General features: G+C 42.5%; 1 long non-coding RNA gene across 1 annotated transcript in view; it reads left to right on the top strand.

Annotated features, from left to right (window-relative positions):
• The window catches only part of LOC112608347, a 47,510-nt gene extending 36,722 nt beyond the window's left edge, over positions 1–10,788 (top strand). Inside the window, exon 2 of the long non-coding RNA XR_003115978.1 lies at positions 10,366–10,788. This is a non-coding gene — a long non-coding RNA (uncharacterized LOC112608347). The remainder of the gene's footprint in view (positions 1–10,365) is intronic.
• The last annotated feature ends 5,292 nt before the right edge of the window (positions 10,789–16,080 follow it).

Here is a 16,080-nt window from a genome sequence, read left to right as displayed (position 1 = left end):
GTGTGTGTGTGGTGTGTGTGTGTGGTGTGTGTGTGGTGTGTGTGGTGTGTGTGGTGTGTGTGTGTGGTGTGTGTGTGGTGTATGTGTAGTGTGTGTGTGGTATGTGTGAGTGTGTGTATAAGAGAGAGAATATGTAAATGGCATTTATGCAAGGTTTTATAGGGACACATCTCATTGTGATGAAAATACAGAACTTGCTTTCAAAATCAAAAGAAGAGCTTCAAAATTGTGAAAAACTCCATATCATAATAGGGGGTATTTTGACATATATGACTATATCCCGTTAACTTAAGAGATCCAAGGGCACAGGAAAATAAATGTGGACTCGATGCTGAAGGGCTTAGGAAAGCCCTGAAAGGAACGAAGAGGTTTGGAAGGCACTGCCTGAGCAGAAAGAACCAGGAACATAGAAAAAGTGAAGAGCGAGCTTGGTCCTACTCACAGCCCTATGCTGTGGTCCTGGTTCCTGGTTCACAGGGTGAATTCTGAGGTCAGGCTGGTGTTTGCCTCTCCTCTGGTGCCTTAACCTCCTCCTCTGTAAGATGGCAAGCACAGTAGGATCTACTGCATGGGATGTTGTGTGACTGGATGGGCACTATTGCCTATGAGGTATTTACAAGATCTCCCAGCACATGGCCGGTGCCCAGTGCCAGTAGCTGCTTCTTTTTTTTTTTTTTTAGATGGAGTCTCACTCTGTCACTAGGCTGGAGTACAGTGGCACAATTTCGGCTCATTTCAACCTCCGCTGCCTGGGTTCAAGTGATTCTCCTGCCTCAGCCTCCTGAGTAGCTGGGATTGCAGGTGAGCACCATCATGCCCACTAACATTTTTGTATTTTTAGTACAGACAGGGTTTCACCATTTGGCCAGGCTGGTCTTGAACTCCTTTTAATACCCTGCCATACATCCTTGACCACTTGAAGTGGCTCGAGTGAGTTCTGTTCTTTGCAAGTGAGCACAGACAGGTCATGATAGACTTGGAACCTTCTCTTGGCATTAGCTACATATCTGCATACCAGGTGTACAGTTTCGTTAAAATACTGACAAGACGATGGCATTGCATGTAGACCTGCTTTTTTCGTATGATGATCTTGGTTCCACTTACAATGAAAATATGCCTCCTTTGCTGATAAACAGATAATAAATGCAGTACTCACATTTCTGTCTGACTTTCTATAGGCAGCTCCTCCAATTCCAGAGAGTACTGAATATTAGGCCATAATTGGATTTTACAATAATTTTGGAGGAAAGAAGAGCTCAGGGAAGAGTCTATAACTCATGCCAACTTGGAAAATGGATGAAATGGATGGAAAGAAAATTGATTATAACTTTAAAAGGACACTAATATTATGGAAGATGTTTAAAGGGCAATCGCCTCTACAGATTACAAAGCAATTTAGGAAACGGATCCACAAATATTTTAGAAATACATTTTTTCTTTAAGAAGAAATGATTAACTATGCCTCGCTCCCCCTCTGGCTGTCAGTCACTTAACTGAGTTGTCTCAATATTTTATTTAAATGTGATCCACATTTGTCAGACTTGAGTGTTTCAAGAATTGTGTTGCAGAGTCTCTTGAGAGAGAAGCCCATTCTAAACGGTCCCACTAATGTAATATTTATGCTAATGCAAATGCTATAAAGACAGTTGGAACATCCCTTTGGACACTGCATGAATGAGTATCAGCATAGTTGTATCTGACAATGAGTTTTGTAAACTGAGAAACTTTGTGAGACCTAGGTAGGGCTGAAGGAATGAGATGCATAGATTTACACTCTGACATGATGTGTTATCCCCCAAAACATATATAAACACACACAATTATGCACATTTGCATATAGCCTTACATACTTACATCCACAAAGATATATACCATTCATGTATATACACACACAAGCACATATACATGTAAAACACGAACATACACATGTATATATATCCACATTTATATACATCCACATACATACCCACAAACATGCACATGCACACACTCATATAAGCATATATAGTCATGCATTGCTTAACAAAGTGGGTCTGCCTAAGAAATGCATCATTAGTTGATTGTGTCCTTGTGCGAACGTCATAGTGTACTCACACAAACCTGGCTGCCTACACACTTAGGCTGTCTGATATCGCCTATTGCTCCTAAACTGTAAACTTGTTCAGCATGTTGCTGTATTGAAAATTGTAGGCAACTGTAATACAATGGCAAGTATTTGTATATCAAAACAATATAAACATAGAAAAGTACAGTAAAAATATAGTCTAAAAAATAAAAAATGGTCCACCAGTATAGGACACTCACCATGAATGGAGCTAGCAGAGCTGGAAGTTGCTCTGGGTGAGTCAGTGAGTGCGGAGTGAATGTGAAGGCCTAGGACATTACTGTATACTCAAGTAGACATTATAAATACTGTACACTTAGACCACACTGTTTATTAAAAGTTTTCTTTCTTTAATAATTATCCTTAGCCTACTATAACATTTTTACTATCTAACCTTAAATTTTTTTAAAAAACATTTTTACTCTTTTGTAATAATTCTTTGCGTAAGACACAAACACATTGTATAGCTGGACAAAAATATTTTCTTTCTATCCCTATTCTATGAGCTTTTTTCTATTTTAAAATGTTTAATTTTTTAAACTTTTGGATTGTTTCGTTAAAAAAAAAAAACAAACCAAGATGCAAACACATACATTAGCTGAGGCCTCCACAAGGTCAGGATCATCCGTATCACTGTCTTCCACCTCCACTTCTTATCCCTTCCTATCTTCAGGGATAGGAACACGCATGGAACTGTCATCTGTGATAACAATGCCTTCTTCTGGAATCCCTCCTGCGGGACCTGCGTAAGGCTCTTCTTGAGGAGATGTCCCTCTTTTCAGAAACACAATCACGATGGTTTGCTTGGTTTGTTTCTTCTACTCATCACAGATTTGCGTCAGCAACGGGTTGGTCACTAGGCAATAGGAATTTTCAGCTGCACTGTAACCTAAGGGACCACTGGTGTCTATGTGGTCCAGTGTTGACCCAGACGTCACTATGCAGCACTCGACTGACTGCACACACGTAAAGCATGAACACACACACCGCATTGCCTAGTTTGACCTGGTGCCTGTTATTTTTTTGTATCTGTAGACAGCAGCATTTTAAGATCTATGTTTACATCAGTACTCAGGCTGTTCCTGGTGACTCCTGATGACGCAAGCATCCAAACTTCACCCTGGCATGTGCAGCCGGTGGTGAGGGTGGGCACCTCAGGGGCTGCAGTGACAGCAGTGGTTGCAGCCTATGGAGTGCTGACAGAGTGCCAGTCCTGGCCCTGAGCACCATGCATGTGATTTACTCATTACAGCGGAACCATGAAGCAGACGTGGCTATTTCACCATCTCATGGTTAAGGACATGCAGTCTGCAGAGTCTCAATAGCTTGCCCTGTGGCACACATGGAGAGTGGACATTGGCTCCAAACCCCCAATCCACTTATCCAGGCCACCTTAGCACCCTGACCCCTTAGAATCTGGGGCTTTCTGCTGAAAGCCCATAAACAGATCTCAGTTCCCATGGGGCCTGAGCCACAGGTACAAGGGCCCCTGGTTCTGCCACTTACTTTTGGTAAATTCTCCACTTTAAACAAGAGCTACCTGGTCTGTACCTGGGAGACCACAGTTTTATTTGAGGAAAATATTACCTGAAATTGGGGCAAGGTTGCTCAACGGAATAAAGGGTGCCCACTTTGTGTGTGTTTTGTGGTGGTGTTTTGCTTTGTTTTTGAAACAGAGTCTCGCTCTGTCGCCCAGGCTACAGTGCAGTGGCGCCATCTCAGCTAATTGCAACTTCCACCTTCCAGTTCGAGTGATTGTCCTGCCTCTTTGTGTATTTTTAGTAGAGATGGGGTTTCATCATGTTGGTGAGTCTGGTCTCAAACTCCTGGCCTCAGGTGATCTGCCCACCTCGCCTCCCAAAGTGTTGGAATTACAGGCATGAGCCACCGCGCCCAGCCTTAAGGATGCCCTCTTTGGATGGCAGGGCAAACCGAAATTGAAGAGCTACTGGATGCCAAGCGTGGCCTGTCTCCGGTGTGATGTATATTTGTGCTTTGCTCTCCATTTAGGCTGGGGATCTGCTTAGAAGAAAGTGCATATTTTAAATGATACTAGAAAAGGGTCCAACAGAAAACATAAAACATAGCCAGGGGAGGAAAAAACCCACAGAACAGGAATCAGCCTGTTCCTAAGCCCAAATAGAATCACTTGAAAACTGTTATTGCTCTATACATTTCTAAAGAGTGAATTATTGGTTTTTCTGTTAAAAAAAAGTGTTATATGGAATTATGATGACTGACTGAACCCATGTATCTACCATCATTTCAGCCGCAATTCCCACAAAAATGACAAGAAAATTTTAAAAGAATAAAATCCTTAGCGATGCAGGAAAACAAAAGAGTGCCATGGGGTAAGAGAGATCTTGAACAGTTTCTGAAAGACAGAGCACAAACAGGATCAGCTCCCGCGAAAAATAAAGCCAGAGCAAAATGAATACAGGAGAAGACAATGTGAGGCAGGAGGGTTTGGGGAGATCAGGCCGAAGGTCAGTGAAATGCAAAACTATAGCGGACAAACAATAGATATCATTAGGCATCAAGAACTCAGAAAATGTACCACTGCTGGACTGTCTACCTTAGATTTTTTTTTTTTTTTTTTTTTTTTAAAGAAATGTGCATGGGCCGGGCACTGTGGCTCAAGCCTGTAATCCCAGCACTTTGGGAGGCCGAGACTGGTGGATCACGAGGTCAGGAGATCAAGACCATCCTGGCTAGCACAGTGAAACCCCGTCTCTACTAAAAAATACAAAAAACTAGCCAGGCGAGGTGGCGGGCGCCTGTAGTCCCAGCTACTCGGGAGGCTGAGGCAGGAGAATGGCATAAACCCGGGAGGTGGAGCCTGCAGTGAGCTGAGATCCGGCCACTGCACTCCAGCCTGGGCAACAGAGCGAGACTCCGTCTCAAAAAAAAAAAAAGAAATGTGCATGAGCAAAACAAAAATAAATACAAAGGAAACATGAAGGTTACACCAGAAGCGGTAAGCAAATACACTTGAAAACGAGTAAACGTGCCTAATGATCACAAGATGGCTGCCACAGCTCTAGATCTTGTGCTCTTACATCATCAGCATCCTATGCAGGAGCAAAATGTCAGCAAGGCCTCTGTTAGGAAATGCTGGCTTAGATTTAATCATCATTTGTCTCCTAGCATGGGCATGTTGCTACCCCTGAAAAAAAACTCAGGGTGTATGGGCAAATAGAAGTGGAGTGGAATAACTGCTGGATGAGCAGTTTGACATGGGAGACAAAAACAAACAAACAAACAAACAACAAAAGATGTAGAAGAGTGGAATGGCATAATTAACAAACTTAACTATAAATGTATATAAATCTATACACACAGACACATTTCTCTTATGCCAACAAAGACCATACCCTCTTTTCGAACACAAACAGAACATCCACAAAAATTGTTGCTGAGGTAGAACACAGAGAACAGCTTAAGAAATTCCAAAATGAAAAAATCAGATAAGCCACATTTTCTGAACAGACAGCAGAAAAAGTAAGCATTAATATCAAAAGCCTGGCAAAATGGTTCTATTTCAAGATTTTAAAACACGCTTTAAGATAAAAAAGAAAAGAAAAGCTAAATAACTGGAATTAGTTATGGATTAAGAAATGAATGTCCATGAGAGTACCACGTCATGAAAGACATGGACAAAGCAGTCGTCAGAGGAAAATTTGTAGCTCTCAACCCTGGTGCTAGAAAACAAGAGAGGCAGAAAAAAAATAATAAAATAAAAGCAAAGATAGCAAAAGTAAGAAAATAATAAAAATAAAAGTAAACATCAGTGAAAGAAAGCATAAACAAACAGAATGGTAGTGCTTTGAAAATAAAAAGTAATTTAAATAAATTTCCGGACATTCTGAACAAGTAAAAAACAAAACAGTCGGCAGCAACCAGGCATAAATGAAAGCATTTGAAGTGAAAACGTGTCCAAAACTGAAGTTATAAAAAGGTTAGAACTGAATACAACTTTATGTCAATATTTTTGGGACTTTAGATGAAAGTAATGCTAATCCAGGAAAATATAAATTACAGTAGAATCCCTCTAATCCAACACAGTCCAGGCCTATAGTCAGTCGGTTAAGTGAAAAAAGTGTTTAAAGTGAATAATTATTTAAAAAAAGTCATTATGGATCTCAAACTTTTACTTTAATTGAAACCATAGAAACATATATTCACTCACCAATGTTTTATGCAGGGTTAATGCCTTCTCTTTAAAATTGGACATCCGATTGTATTTCTACCTCATTTTTCTTATGTAAACACTTATAGTTCACTTTTGACAATTTATGGGTTTTGATTTTTGAAACAGAGGGAAAATATTAAGACATACACTGTTCAGTAATGCCCCCTAATCCATGCGGGATATGTCCCAGGTCCCCTAGGGGATGCTTGAAACCACAGACACCAAACATGATTGCTGTCAGTCGGAACACATTTTTGCTGAAGTCTTCCATCCATAGATTCAATGCCTTTCCCACCTTAACTCAATACTTACTAACACTGTGGCCATCACTTTGGCAGCTGGAGGTATGACAGCAAAACTAGCACAAATTTCTTTTTCTCTCTTTACAGTTTTACAGTTGGCAGGTTCGTTCTCATCATAGATCTTACCAACATAAGCACAGTGTTTGTTCCCCTTATTAAGTTGAGAACTTTCACCTTTTCACTTAAAGGAAGCACTTTATGGCTTCTCTTCGGCATATTTGAGCTGTCAGCATCACTACTCTTGCCGTTTGGAGTCACTATTAACCAAAATAAGAGCGACTTGAACACAGGGCACTGTGATACTGATACCATGACAGCCAATCTGCTACCCGAGATGGCTACTTGGTGACCAACAGCTGGGGAGTGTCTACAGCTGGATAAAAGATGATTTAAATCCTGGGCAGGATGGAATGGGACAGCAAGAGAATTCATCATGCCACTTAGAACAGTCTGCAATTTAAAATTTATAAATTGTTTATTTCTGGAATTTTCCATGTAATATTCTTGGACCATGGTTGACTTTGGGTAATAGAAACGGAGGAAAGGGAAACGTCAGATAAGCGGGGGGCGGGGGGGAGCTATTGTAATCTGATTGTGGAATTCTTATAAATCAAAGCTTCTCAAACTTTACTGTGCACACAAATGTCTTGGGGATCTTGTTAAAATGCAGAGTCTGACTCAGTAGGTGTGGGTGTGGTTCTGAGATTTGGCATTTCTAACAGGCTTCCAGCTGATATTGGTGCATGGGCCACACTTTGAGTAATAAGGATATAAATTCCTGCCTTCACCCATGCTTCCAGTTGTATTAGAACATTTAAGTACAAATCATTTATCGAAGTGACTCAATTCTATCTAGTCCTCCTAAAGTATTCAACTTAGTCTTCATGAAAATGAAAACTTGTTTTTGGCAATTATGCCATTGGTCCATATAATGTTAAATTAAATAAAGTAATTATACAGGTACACTTGTAAATACATTTGAGAGCAAACACAGTTGAAAGCTGGTAAGCATTCACCTTAAATCATGGAAGCAGGGGGTAGAATTATAACAGAAAGTAACCTATAGGCCTACCAAAATATCCAGCTTGTTGTGAGAATCCTCCCTTCAAAAGCACTTTACCCTGTCCCTGAAAAAGTCCCAGACCCAGAGGTTATAGGTAGGTTTGACCAAATTTGCAAGGAATAAGTATTCCCGATCTTATGTATGTTTTTTCAGTAAGCAAAAAATGAGACATATGTTCTGCTTTGATTTGAATGTTTGAGCCCTTTGAAACTCATGTTGACATTTCATTGCCATTGCAACAGTATTAAGAAGAGGGGCCTTTGAGAATTAATTATGTCATGGGGGCTCCATGAGTGGGTCAATGCTGTTATCTCGGGAGTGGAATGACCCTTGCCAGAGGCCAGCATCACACTCTTGGACTTACCAGCCTTCAGAACCATGAGCCAAATAAACTTATTTTCTTTATAAATTACCCAGTCTGCGGTATTCTGTTACAGCAACAGGAAATGGACTAAGACATGTGTATTAGTCTGCTCTCATGCTGCTAATAATGACATACTCAAGACTGGGTAATTTATAAAGGAAAGAGGTTTAATTGACTCACAGTTCCACATGGCTGGGGAGGCCTCACAATCATGGGGGAAGACAAAGGAAAAGCAAAGGAACGTCTTACATGGCAGCAGGCAAGAGGATATGTGCAGGGAACTGCCCTTTATAAAACTATCAGATCTTGTGAGACTTATTCACCATCACGAGAACAGCACAGGAAAGACCCACCCCCATGATTCAATTACCTCCCACCGTGTCCCTTCCATGACACCTGGGAAAGATGAGAGCTACAATTCAAGACGAGATTGGGCTGGGGGCACAGCCAAACCACATGAACATGTCCCAACTCATTGTGTAAAGTTCATACAATCCTTATCCCAAACTAGGTAAGAGTACGAGAAAAAAAAATCACATTCATATAATTATGAACATAAATATGAAAATCTCAATTAAATTTTAGCTCACTGATTTTAACTTTATATTTTAAAGAAGTAAAATATGATGAAGAATCAGGGCTAATACTTCAAATGTAAGAATGGTTCAATATCAGAAAATCTATTGACATAGTTTATCCCCTTCATGGACAAAGGAGAAAAACTATGTATCCTCTCAATGGATATAAATGTATTTTAAAATATTCAATTTTTTTCCTAATTAAGGAAAAAATCCTTGTTCACTTATTAGTAGAAAATATTCCCTTAACCTAATAGAGGCTATCTATTGGAAATCTACAGTTGAACCTTAAAGAACACGAATAATTTTGAATAAATAGAAAGACCTATCATTTTCCTGAAAGGATGCCCTAATATTATAAAGATTGCATTTTTCCCAAATAATATAAACTCATTTCAATCACAATAAAAATCCAAAGAAGATTTCTCTTTTTAGTTGGGATTGTCAAACTGATTCTCAAGTTTATGTGCAAAAGAAAATGCATAAGAATAGCTGTTCTGAAACATTTGGAGAAGACAAGTAACAGATAGGGAGATTTTAGCAAACAAATAAATAGTATCCGGAATGTATAATGAGCATCTACAAAACCATAAGAACAATGCAAACAATGAAAGAGAAAAACTGACAAAATAAATAGGCTATTTACAGAAAACGAAATACAGGTAGCTAATAAACATACATAAAAATGTCCAGTCTCAGGAAATTGCAAATTCAAATCAGGGTTCGTTTGTTTGGGTTTTTGGCCATTGGATTAGAAACAATAGGAAGAGTTGTTAAATACATTATATTCCATCCACTTAAGGAAAAAGATATGTTAAATAATTGTATTTCATCCATTTAAGGAAAAAGATAAATTGCTATCAAATATAGTGAACACACAAAGAAGAACATGTACGTGTAAACTCTAAGTGTGTGTACATGAGAAAAAAGTCAGTGCATCTAGAATGCCAGTGCCCAGCCTAGACATGCTGGGCTGTTAACCCAGGCCCAGTGGGGCAGAAGGGTGGGCCAGGCACAGTGCCTTGTACAATTTGCTCAGGACACTAGTATGTTATTGAATCTCTGGTATGAGGATCTATTAATAGATTTTTTTAAGTGCCCTAGCCAAATTCTATGCCTTCTAGAAAAATATTCTGCTTCTGTTGTTCCTTTAGAGAGCTGTTCAGCAGAGAATCTAGACGTTTCCTTCTGAAACAAATCCAATAACTATTCAACTATCAAATTTAGCATTCTGGCTGTATAGAAAAATAACAATGCTATATTAAGTTACCACTGTGAAGTAGGTGGCCAAACTGTATATGTGACATTCTTAGTTTTTCAACAAACTGAATATGCCTAAGGCACGTTTCCTGAATGCTTCTTCCAACAGCCAAAGCATGATATTATCATCCACACAATTTACATTCCCAGAATGGAAGTTTGCATTCCGACAAGGGAAAAGGCTCTGAGGCCCAGGCCCCTGCCCCGCTGCATGCCATATATTTTGGGAGAGTCATCCTTTCTCAGGGACATGGTTTGCCACTATGTTCAGGGGGAACAGTATGAGTCACCTCCTCCCAGGGCTTTTCAAGAATCAATAAAATGAATTTGAAACAAACAAAGATTTGATCCAACATGAATACTGATTTTAACAACTTGTTTTGATTCCCTTGACGTTTTCCATTTCTAATTTTAGAACGGAATGAAATTATTTTTGAATGCATGTTTATGAATTTTCTGGCCACTTTTAAGCCTTTAACTATTTCACACTTTCTCTCTGAAGATCAAAGAAACTCTAGTAACATGGAAATTCATGCTCTGAGTAGTGACAAGCCAGTGACTTTTTCTATAGAAAGGGTACCAGACTCCAATGTGAAAATCTCAAGCAGCTTTACATTCAAGCAAGTGCAGTTCAATCTCTTCCTGACTCATTGTCTCATCAACATGCAAAGCTCTTGAAGAGAAACCATCTCTTACTTGCCTGAGGGAATTCTGGCAGACGTTTTGAATGTGGATGTGGAAGTTCTTCCCTCGTCTCCATCCTGTCAAGAGCCGTGGAGCAAACAGCAGGATGAGGAAGACATGGAAGACAAAACTGATAACGCACGTCACCTCGCTGCAGCAGGAGATGGGATGTAACTTCAGTTCAGCCTCTTTGGGGTTTGGGTTTTGACCAAGTAAACCGGGAATGTTGTTAACACATCAAGCCAGCTTTTATTGTTTGTCTTAACCAAAGAAAACACAAAATGACACTTACTTTGTTGCTCAATTCGGTTTTAACTTGTTGATGCCCCTCCCCCCCCAAAAAAATCATACTTGAAAATGCCTGGCAGGGACCCCTGAGATCTAGGGTTTGAAATGCTCTTTTGACAAGTTGAGAGGTTAAAAAGAATTCAGAAACATACTGTAGAGCCTCATGGGGGATTTTAGAAAAAAAATATGCAAAGCATCTTTAAATGTGTGGAAAATTGCACTGAAGTCAGATTGTTTTCCTATTGATGTTGCATTGCTTGGCTGCAAGAGGTGGGGTGGGCACATGGTGGGGGGAGAGCAGGAGTGCTTATTAGGGTGCTGTCAGACCTCAGTGTGGAATTCCGCTTCTCACAGTTGGCCATAATCAATCAGTCAGACTCTCTCTCTCTCCTCCCTTCTCCCTCTCCCTTTCTTTCCCTGGTTGAAGGGGCCCTCTTAAATCGCTCTTGAGCCTGCATTCTAATTTGCTCTCTCTCCCACGTGAAATCCACTTCTCCCAGCTAAGCTGCGTTTTGCAGCTTTATGACGGTACCGAAAGCACTTTATTTCCACTTAAAGAGCTGCCTGTTCTATTTACCATCACTCTCAGGGTACTTAACCTCATTTAAAAGGCTGACTTTCCCCTGCATTATAAAGTTGATCGGGAGTCTCAAAGCCTCTTTCTCTGCCCAGCCCGCAGCCAGCTCTCTCCAGCCACCCCAGCCTCGCCCTCACCCCTCCCAGACTCTGTTCCAAGGCCCAGGCGCGCTCGGCGTGGGCGACGTGTCCCTGAGCGCTCCGCCTCCGGCCAGCCTGACCGCTCCGTGCTCGGTGTCACTCCTGGCACGTCTCCACATTCCTAAAATCCCAGAGAGGACCTCGAAATAGGATAAAAAAACGAGAATTTAAATACGAAGCAACAGCCCTTGCAGGGCTGCCTGCTCTGGCTGGGAAGGGCCTGGGCCTCCGCCTCCACCTGAGACGCTTGTTTCCTGCGCGGTTTTGCAACATCAGAGCCGTCCACACCTGCAGGCCATTTTTAGCGGCCTGTTGGAAGGGGAAGACAGTGAAGTCGGCCTAAGCAGAGCAATGCTTTGCCCTCTGAGAGGCGAGGAGGACCCTTGGGAAGCTCAGAGAGCTACGATAAAATGGCTAAACGACCTTCCTCTCCTCCAAGTCACCAAATACGAGCCAGGTGGGCACCAGATGGGCAAACTGAGCTTGGTCGAAGCTTGTGCCTTCGCCTTCGTGTCTTTGGTTGGGGCTGTGTCACTGGGGACTGGGCCCGTTAGACCGACGACAGATGCGCCGCATCCGAGAGGAAAGTCACCTGTCTCGCAGGGAGGATGGCAGGGTGGCTGCTGGGGCAGGCGGAGCCCACGAGGGTGGGGCCGGGAGATCCTGCTCATTTTGCCCAGTTGGCCCCTGCAGAGCCCGACACCCACAGCGCAGAGAGCACCCCGGCTGGGTTCCCTGACCGCGTCCCCGGAAGGCAGGAGCACCTTTCCGCGGTGGCCCAGGCCCCGGCTCCCCTCGTGCTCGCGGGAAAAGTGGCTTGGATGGATGAGCGCGCCTCCCTCTCGCTCACATTCCCAGTGCAGGCCAAGGCCAGAGCTGCTTTTCCCGCACACACAGGGAGGGACGGCCAGCTCACGGTGCGGACCAGCGGGATGGGGCTTCACCTCTTGCTACCGTCTCAGTGTCCCCTCAAATCATACCTTGAAACTCGCAAATGGAATGGTATTAAGACCCAGCACTTTGGGAAGCCAGGGTAGGAGGATCACTTGACCTCAGGAGTTTGAGACCAGCCTGGGCAACATAGTGAGACCCCTGTCTTAAAAAAAAAAAAAAAAAAAACCAAAACAAAAATTGGCTAGGCATGGTGTCAGCACCTATAGTCCTAGTTACTTGGGGGGCTGAGGTGGGAGGATCACTTGAGCCCAGGAGGTCGAGGCTGCAGTGAGTTGTGTTGGCACCACTACATTCCAGCCTGGGTGACAAAATGAAACCCTATCTCAAAAAAAAAAAAAAAAAGTGTGTCCTTAGGGCGTGACTGAGTCCTAAGCTCAAGCCCTGGTAAATGGGAGGAAGGCCTTCTAGAAGCTTCCCATGGTGTTCACCCCATTGCCTGCAAGGACACAGGTTGGAGGACCCCTGGAAGCAGCCTTGCAGACAGGGAGCCTGCAGCGCCTGGGTCTCGGACTTCCCAGCCTCCAGAACTGTGAGAAAGAGACTCGTGTTTTTCATACATTACCTGTCTCAGGTATTTTATTACAGCAGCACAGACAGACTAAGACACCTCTCTTCCCTCCTCTTCCAGTTTTCTGAGCATAAATCCTCAATGGGCGTGAGGCGCAGAATGGGAAGGCAAGGTGCACAGAATGAGCTCACTAGAGAAAGGAGACTTTCCTTCTCCCTTGTGGTTTCACCTGCAGTCGCTAGTCTCCTACTGATGAAGAAGGGGCCCGGCCATAAGCTGTGGTTCCACCCCTTGGTTCCCTCCACACTGTCTCCCTCTCCAACCCGTCTCCTAAATATGTTTCCGATGACACAGGAGGTTAATGCTGGCTGCCTCAGGACTGAGAGACAGATTCTTTCCACGCCCAGAGGAGCCTGGCTTCAGGGTGAAGGGTGAGCAAAGTTCCTATTGAACTCGTGGCTTCTTGGAGCAGGGTTTCCAAGAATTGACACTCCAAACCCGTATCCCAGGGCCTGGTCTGCCAGGCACACAGCCAATGTGTGTTCCTTTGCAGCTGCGAAACAGCAGGCAGCAGCCGCAGCTAATGTTTTTGAGCATTTCCTTCTTGCCTGTCTCTCTCCTCAAAGCTTAACAGACGGTGTCAGGGGTATGTTGTACAAAATCATGAACTGAAGCATTTTCTCAAGAGCTCCTCTCATCTAATGCATTTAGATATTGCACAAGGGAAAAGATGCAGACACCAGCCTCATACTCTCCCCTTTCTCTAACTGGGGACATCTCCTACAGGTGACATTTGAAATTCAGTCTCTCTTGGTGCCACCTCAGGATTTAACCTCAGCCTGAGTCCCCCTCCCCATCCTCTCCTTTCAAAACCTGGACCACCCAGGAAGTGGCCTTCAGTTTTCTGGAATGGATCAGGGAGGTGAGCCACTGCATCAGGGGAGGGTGTTGACATGACTATGCACCTTCTCTTTTCTGGGGAAGCCCTTTGTAGCAGAAAATAATATTTACTATGGAAACAACATAAATGAGTTTTTGTTGAGGACTCTAGGTTCGCCTTGTTAAGATAAATCTTAATAGGCTGAAAATTTTACACTAATTTTTTTATAGTTCTAAATATTCCAGGCATTTAATATGCATTGAAGTCAGTGGGTCACAGCCTGTGGCTTAAAAATAATAGAGCCAATTTACACTCCTACCAACAGTGTAAAAGTGTTCCTATTTCTCCACATCCTCTCCAGCATCTGTTGTTTCCGGACTTTTTAATGATCGCCATTCTAACTGGCATGAGATGGTATCTCATTGTGGTTTTGATTTGCATTTCTCTCATGACCAGTGATGAGCTTTTTTTTTTCATATATTTATTGGCCGTATAAATGTCTTCTTTTGAAAAGTGTCTGTTCATATCCTTCGCCCACTTTTTGATGGGGTTGTTCATTTTTTTTCTTGTAAATTTAAGTTCCTTGTAGATTCTGGATATTAGGCCTTTGTCAAATGGATAGATTGCAAAACGTTTTTCCCATTCTGTAGGTTGCCTGTTCACTCTGATGGTAGTTTCTTTTGCTGTGCAGAAGCTCTTTGGTTTAATTAGATCCCATTTGTCAAACCTGCATGGTCTGCACATGTATCCCAGAACTTAAAGTATAATTTTAAAAAAAAGAACTAATAGCGCCATTCCATGACTGGTGTTTCATGGGGCCATTATCGCTTCGGCCTCTCTGTGCAGCACTTCACACTTTGGGAATGTGTGTCTAGCATTGATGCTGAGCGTGGATTCAATCAGAAAGACCTACACGCAAACACTGGCATTTGTTTGTGTGACCCAGACAGGTTAACGCTCTAAGCCCTAATTTCCTCAGCTGTAAAACAGGCAGTAATGACAGTCCCTATTGTATAGAGTTCTGAAAATTAAATACGCTCAGTGCCTCACCAAAAGTAAATCTTCAACAAATGTCAGTTCTTATTATTAAGGTTTTTACCACATCCTTGCTCAACGATTTGGAGTTTTTGTGTTATTCTCTGCAGAGGAAAATTGGCTTTGTGCTTGATTAAAACCTACTTTGGTTACCCCAATATCCTGCTGCTGTCCAGACAGCAAATAGTCTTTTGCAGAAGCAGGTAGCTCTTTAATTCTAGAGACAAGAAAAGGAGGCTGGAGGGTTCTGAGTTTCTCCAGGGGTGTGGGTGTGCGGGGTTGACTGGGCGTAGGAATCATCACTGACCACTTTGTTTTCCAAGAAGGCCCACAAAGGGCTGTACAGTTAGTATTTTATCAGGGACAAATAGGGAGTCTCCTCCATTGTACATTCAATGAATACTTGCAAAGGAAATGCGTGAATGAATGAATGAACAAATGAGTCATTTCCTTCTTGGTTTTCTCTAGAAAGGAAATATATAGTCTTCCCTCTGTATCCAAACAGGATTGTTTCTAGGACCTCCCACCCTCAACTCCGTGGATACCAAAATCCACAGATGTTCAAGTCCCCGTTTGCATACAGCGTATCCACATACTCCCGTATGCTTTAAATCATCTCTAGACTACGGATAATACCTAACACTATGTAAATAGTTGTTGTATTACATTGTTTAGGGAATAATGACAAGAAAAAAGTCTGTACATGTTCAGTACAGATGCAATCATCTTTTTTTTTTTTGTGGTAATATTTCTGATGCACGGTTGAATCCAGGGATGCTGACCCCACAGATTTGGAGGGCCGACTGCACTCCATGGTCAGCATATATGCTGTGAGCTGAATGAAGCTGGGTCTAGATCTCAGCCCTGTCATTGACCTTGGGCATATTACATGGCCCCTTTGTACCTTCCTACGTTCATTTGTCCACCTGGCATCACACCCAACTCACAAGAATGGTGGGGTTAAATGAACCATTAATGCCAGGCACTTAGCACAGGATTTGGTGTGTTCATAACAAGCATCACCAGCAGCAGCTGCGTCATCATGATCAGTTTTCTCTGCCTTGCCTCTCTCCACCTGAAGCAGCTCTTGGATGGGAAAGGTAGCGATGGTGGTCAGAGCCAGCCTTGGTGCCACTGTGAGTTTCAAATAG

The sequence above is a fragment of the Theropithecus gelada genome, chromosome 15 (genome assembly GCF_003255815.1).
Source record: "Theropithecus gelada isolate Dixy chromosome 15, Tgel_1.0, whole genome shotgun sequence".
NCBI classification, from domain to species: Eukaryota; Metazoa; Chordata; class Mammalia; order Primates; family Cercopithecidae; genus Theropithecus; species Theropithecus gelada.
Note: the sequence above shows the minus strand (reverse complement) of the source record. Positions and strands in the feature narration are given on the sequence as shown.